We start from the raw sequence: 6,689 nt of genomic DNA on the forward strand, positions 1-6,689 counted from the left end.
CACTATAGTTCATCTATTGTTTTTGTGCTGAGCACAACTAATCGTCCATTTCTTTTCATGTTGCTCAGCACGTTTTTTTTTTCCCTTTTCTGTCAGTCGGGAACAACATAATGCTTCAAAACCACAGTTAGGTTTAGGCAACAACGCCTCTTAGTCAGGTTGAGGGAAACCATCATGTTTGGGCTTTGAATAACAACGTACAGTTAGGTTTAGACAACAATCCCTCTTAGTTAGATTTACGAAAACTATCACAAACACATCACTTCATATCAATACGTTGAACACTTGAGTCCTTATGAATTAACACATTTTTGTCTTTTTGCTTATTTGTGTTTTTTCGGGTCGGCTCTTTTTCTCTTCAAAAAAGAGAATAATACAGATCTATGCTCCTCACTCCGGGCAACTGCTTATGTTTTAAAATAGGGTACCAAATATGTGGGATACTAAAAAAAATATTGTAAGTGAAAGTTTCCTGACATTTTACACCAACTAAACTTTTGGATGATGTCAAGAAACAGCAGTCATACTGCTCCACTTTTTATTCAATCTGATTGGCTCAGCCTGACCCTCGGCCGGGTCACTTACTTCCCTCTGATGTTACAGAGAAAACCAAGAAATGTTGAAATGAAAAAAACGTGGTGGAGATGAGAAAGAAATTGGTGGCGCAGAGAAGATAAGATTAAAAAGAAAAAAACAATTGTAACAAGATGCGGCAAAATGCGCAAAATTAACAGACATTTTTCTGAGTGGAAAGGCCAAGATTGGATATAGAGAGCACTGAGGAGGCAGGACCAGGAGCACCAGCAGGACCAGGAGGACCAGGAGGACCAGGAGGCAGGACCAGGAGGATCCAGCAGCAAATGACAGCTGCGCTATCAGGCGTGTTTGGCAATAATGTACATAAGGTCAAAGCGAGTTTAAGAGGGAATACACATTTATTATGCTATCATAACAATAGGCTTGTTCGAGATGAACTGCGCCTAACCCGGAAAGTAGACGAGAGCAGGCGGAGCCTAAAAGCTGCGCTCCAGTCGAACAGTTTCCATCGGCCAATAAGATTTGACAGGAAGTCATAGAAAAAGTTACATCCTGTTAGACGCGATCTGGAGGCTATCTGTAGTTTGCGTCCACATTAGTTATCCCTTGGGAAAATTTACAGCTGCAGTTGCTTTATAAGAGAAAGAGAAGAAAGAAAGAGTAAAATAAGTATAAAAATATTAAGTATAAAATAATGCCAATAAATATTAGTAATGTATAAATATAATGTATGTATATAAAACACTATACGGTATAGTAGTGGATCTGCTGTTGAAGTATGCATAGTGCACATAAGTAAAGTTTGACAGTTATACTGTATTAAATGTGTATCTGGGTATGGTCTATATATATAACCTTTTATTGTCGTTATTATGATTATTATTAATATTATCAACCACATGAGATATGTTTGTTAACAGATTAACTTTAATTACACAACATGAGACCAACAGCCCACGATCTAGTGTTAAATATTAGACTCACACAGGAAATTTGCATTTTCTACTTAACGTAATACTTTCTACTTAACTAAGAGCCAATCAGCTCTTAGATGAGGCAAAAGCCAGGTGTTTCCCATCATGCCCCGGGGCTTGCAGTCAGTTGAGAGCAACTTCAGTTGGGATGACATTATGCTACAAATCCAAATTAGTACACTCAACCAATAGATTGCATTTCATGACTATTTAATGGTCTGCCATGAGACTGGTTTGAGCTATATTAGTAGAAGTATATATTTAAACGAAAATTGATATTTTACATTTTTAGTGCAGTGGCAAATTAACGATGATACTAATTTAACATTTCACTTTTTAACCATGATCTTTAATTGGGGACCTATTCACGTTGCTTGTAATTTTTGTGATTACCGTCCAGCTCTAAGCTTAAGATATTCTCAGCATTAAAGTGGCAGTCCGTAACATTTTTATCTATTTAATTGTCTTTTAAGTTACTATCTATCAAAGAGTGAGTTTAAACAATGGTGATTGATCATGTGACCCACTAATGAAAGTGCTTGTACTTGCTGCTTTGTCCAGAAATTGGATCTCCGTGTCTGTGGCGACATTCCCGCGTAAAATTCAAAATGAGTTTTAGCTTTTTACATGGTTGGTCTGCCCAGCACTCATGGAAGTATGCTGCGTTTACTTGTAATCTGAAATCAGTAACTTCCAGCTGAGTCCCTCTAGTCTAAAGCATTTGACCGGCGCAGCCAGGTACATTTCATTACTGCTGACTCACAATGGAGGATCAACAGCCAGAGAAAGAAGACCATTCAACTTCCAGTCCCAAGAAAAAGAAACAAAAAACTAATGGAAGTGAAGAAGGGCAAGTCATCAAGAAGCAAAGAGACCGCCAACAAGGGAAAATGACGGACCTCCTTTTAGTGTGGAACATGTGAAGGCATCACGCACTGTTGGGTGAGAGAGGTCCCAGAGGCTCTCCTGCAGTTCCATCTACCGCCAAAGAGACCGCTAGAAGCAACGTACCTCAAATCTTACCGACTGCCACTTTAATCTACTGACAAACTAGCCACCAGTCACAAGCCATTAAGGAACCTGCTCCTTTTCCCAATTTTCCTTATTTTTCCAAAGTTATGTAAGATTGTTTAAGTGCATCATCATATGATATCATAATTCTAAAGAGTACAGGTTAATGGGAAAGATGATTTTTGAAATTCATTGAAGTGGCTCTTTTGAAGGAAGGAAATCAATCTAAATATAAATGATGATTTATAAACTGATTGGCAGAGAGTAAACAGGATTTATAGTTATTAGAATACAATAAAAATAAACTGTAATTAGATACTAGATGTTAGAGTGTTACCCTACACGTAATTCATTTGCCTGGTGCCAGAGAAATGACAAAACAAAAGAAAACCAAAACATTAACTTTCCTGTTGTCGCAACACAAGAGTACAAACACCCAAAACATAGACCTGAACCATGGCGACGGCAGAGTGTCCTCCCACGATACAATGCATGAATGCTAATTGGCCTGTTAGTGAAGCTGGTTAGAACCTCCAGAGTGTCCGAGTGTCCACGTCTCTAGGGTCTGATCTTGTGTTGTTGATGATGCTGATACAGGGGGGGGATTCCGCCAGGGCTCATTACTGTAAAATGATACAGTAAACATGACAAAGTCCCACATCACACTAGCACAAACAAGAACAATTATTAGATGGATGACCTGCAGTGGAAATAAAGTTCACTGACCTTTCACTCATGATTCACTTCAACATGACAGCACTGTCTCATGCAGTTTGTGAAATAGTCACAGAATTGAAATCTAGTGATAATGTATTTCAGGTGGAAGAATTGTTCGTGCCTGCACCACATTTTCAGTCGGGACACAATAAGCCACAAAAATGTCAGGTTTATGCCACAAAACCTCATTGTTCGGATTAAAAGACTAGCTTAGCTAGGTTTAGGTAAAATGTCAGGAATGTGTCACTTCACAACACCAGATTGGGACACGCAGTCATGTGTTATTGGACACATCCACCTCACCCCCTATCCATATGTAGATTTTCCTCAAACTTTAATACTACTTAAAGGCAGAGTAGGTCATTTGGAAACTGGAACATTTGGAGATTTTGACTTTGAACGCATCACTGAATCTAAAAAGTCCCAACCCCTTCTTTCAGACCTCTCTTCAAAGCTGCTCCCCCAGAACACCAAACGAGTGCGTGAAATCAGGAAGTAAGCATTGACATGTCTAAATATTTTCTCCAGACACTTTTTGAACAGGGTTTTTCCTGCCACGGCCACAGATGGCATTTAAAAAAAGCATTTCATTTATTCATTGCTATCGGTATATTACGAGGATTTCAAGTAATATGACAGAAAGTGTTTCTGAATAGAATCACCTACTCTACTCCTTTAACTACTTTCTGTGCACATTTCTAAGAGGTCAATCCTAACCCTCAGGTCAGATCAGATACACTGGTGGGCCTTCAGAAATGTCACTCCAGAAGTGAAACAACAAACGAACTAACTGACTAGACAGCTGTGTCAGCTAGTCAGCTAGCTATGTGGATGACGCATTGTTGTTAAACTATACTAATTTCCTAATGCTGTCTCTCTATGCTTCATAAGGTTACTACTGCACTGATAGTACAGTAAAACCTCACCTCAGTGAGTCAGTGACTGAAAGTCAGTTTACTTTAACAGAAGGCCCGCTACAATGCAATGGCAATGACAGTAAGAAAATATGGCTGCCGCTCTGACCATTCTCCTACATCGATTTAAATGGGACTGTCCCTTCTACTCCTTCTATGATAATTATATCAATAATAGAACACGGCTAAACCATGGATCCGCACTAGTCGACTGCAGTAACAACCTGTAAATTTTAATCCTGAAGCTACAATAACATTAATTAAAAATAAATTGTGAAATCTGAGAGAAATTTATTTAAATACTAATTTACTGCTTTTGAATTTGATTTTAGGTGCTTTAAAAATAAATGTTTTTCATACTATTGTTTTAATGATACTGAGGCTCTCTGGGACTTTTGTCATAATGCAGGGTATTAAAGTGCAGAGTCAGCAGTTCAGCAGGGACAGGTGGATGAAGGGATGGATGGGGGAGAGTCAGTAGCTGACATCATCCACCTGCAGACGGGACTAACTCCCAAACACCAAGAACAAGTCAAACCTGCTGTTGTCTTTTCTGCAGAGTTTTACTGTCAGCAGCTCTTTTTTTTTTCAAACCAGAGAAACACCGCACAGTGGGGTAAGGTCATTTTGGGGGCATTTATTTAGATTCAAGTGATTTCATCTTCCTTTCTCTATATAGTGGCTTTTCTAGAAACCACCAGCTAAACTGAACTGGGAACAAGTTAAATGATCTAATTCCACTGTCCAAATGTTTTTTCTTTTTCAGTTCTCTCATCGATGTGAGCGATGAGTCAAGTCTGATTTTTGTGAGGTTTGTTTCCAAAGTGTTTCATGGTTTTGTTGATGTGTTGTTTTTGCCTCGGCATATATTTTAGGCCTTTCAAAGTTCACATGCAGCCAGATGATATATATCTACTGTTTAACGTTCAAAAATAGGATAAATGTTGCTGTTTGGCATGGTTTCTCAGAGATCTTTACCAACAGTCCAATATTTTCCCTGTAAATGTAATTGAGAGTGTAGTTTTGTTGTAAGGGAAAGTCATTTTGTAGGCAACATGGTTGGACTGACAGACAGATGTCATTATGATTTCCAAACAAATAATGAATATTGTGCTTTTCAATCAGCTACATTCCCTTGTTTTAATACAGTTATATTCACATATCAGGCATTTATTTATATGTGAATTGAATACATAAGTACAGCATTATGTTTTATTTCCCCACTGTGTTATCATTGCATTTCTCCGTATTGTCCATAATTCCTGTGACTGGTTCAGTGCAAACTGTATACTCTAAGGCTAATCTGAGAATATAAACCATATACAATTAACTTAAAATACTACATGCAATTAAATAGTTGGCTGTCAATATTTAAATATCTGTTAATAAGAGACTGACAGCAGGCTCCAGTCCTGTAGTGGTGGTGGGCCTGATCACTAATAATTTGATTTTGTACAACTAAAATGCATTTTACATGAACACGCTTTGAACTTGTGTGATCATGCAGGCAGGATCACGCTCTGTTTTCAGACATCCATTTACATTTAGGGCATTTAGCACACGCTTTTGTCCTAAGCGACTTACAATAAGTACATTTGTCGAAAGAAAGAAACCACAACATATCATAATGTAAGAGCGAAAAAATAAAAGTGTTAGGTCCTCATCTGAGTAAAGTAGTAGCTGTTCAGCAAGGATATCAAGCAGTCATGCTATGCAGAGTCGAGGTGAAGTCTGAACACATTTTGATATATTCATATTTCTAGATGTAGTAGTAGCCTACTGTTAGTAGCAGCAGGCCTGGTAAGAGAAATGGAAAGCTGTAATTGAATGTGTGGCTCCAGCTGTAACATTTAATTTAATCACATTTTATTTACGTTGGATGGATGCCAAAGCCACAGGTGTCCTCACACAGCTGGACATTTACGGCATTTGAACACTGAGGCGTTTTTTTTATGCAATCCGTCATCCCATAAAATTCTTTATGCACAGAAACCTTGCACACTGAGTCCCATGTGTTTATATCTCTTCCTTTTTGGAAATCAGAATCATCCCGCAGTGAGGAAGGTTTTGTGATCCTCTCATTCTTGAAAGAAGAAAAAGTAGGGGAGCTGCGCAACTATTGCAATCAGTTCCAGGTGGACTTCAGGATGTCAGTGGTGATTTGTCATACAGCGCCTTGCTTAAAGCGACAAGGTGGATGAGCTCGTCAGTTGACATTATGGATGTCTGTGGGTTATACAGCAGCTCTGAGTGATCAAACAACTCTCAAATTGCCTTTTGACGGATGCAAAAAAAATGCAGAAAATCGAACCTGTTCTGAAAACTTTTTTGAAGGACGAAAGTTTTGGAGTCAGTAATTGACGTAACTTAAGGTTGTATTTACTTTTTAGGATGCAACGGTTTCAGATGTAAAAAGACTTTTGGATGTGTGTTATGTGTTATGTTTGGTTTTGAAGAAGTAATTTAACTTGTATCTCTGTCTTCAGGTACTCCACACACAAAGCTCCGAACGAGGAGGTTTCATGAGGAAGGGAGG

This window comes from Eutrigla gurnardus, assembly GCF_963514095.1.
Source record: "Eutrigla gurnardus genome assembly, chromosome: 10".
Taxonomy (NCBI): domain Eukaryota; kingdom Metazoa; phylum Chordata; class Actinopteri; order Perciformes; family Triglidae; genus Eutrigla; species Eutrigla gurnardus.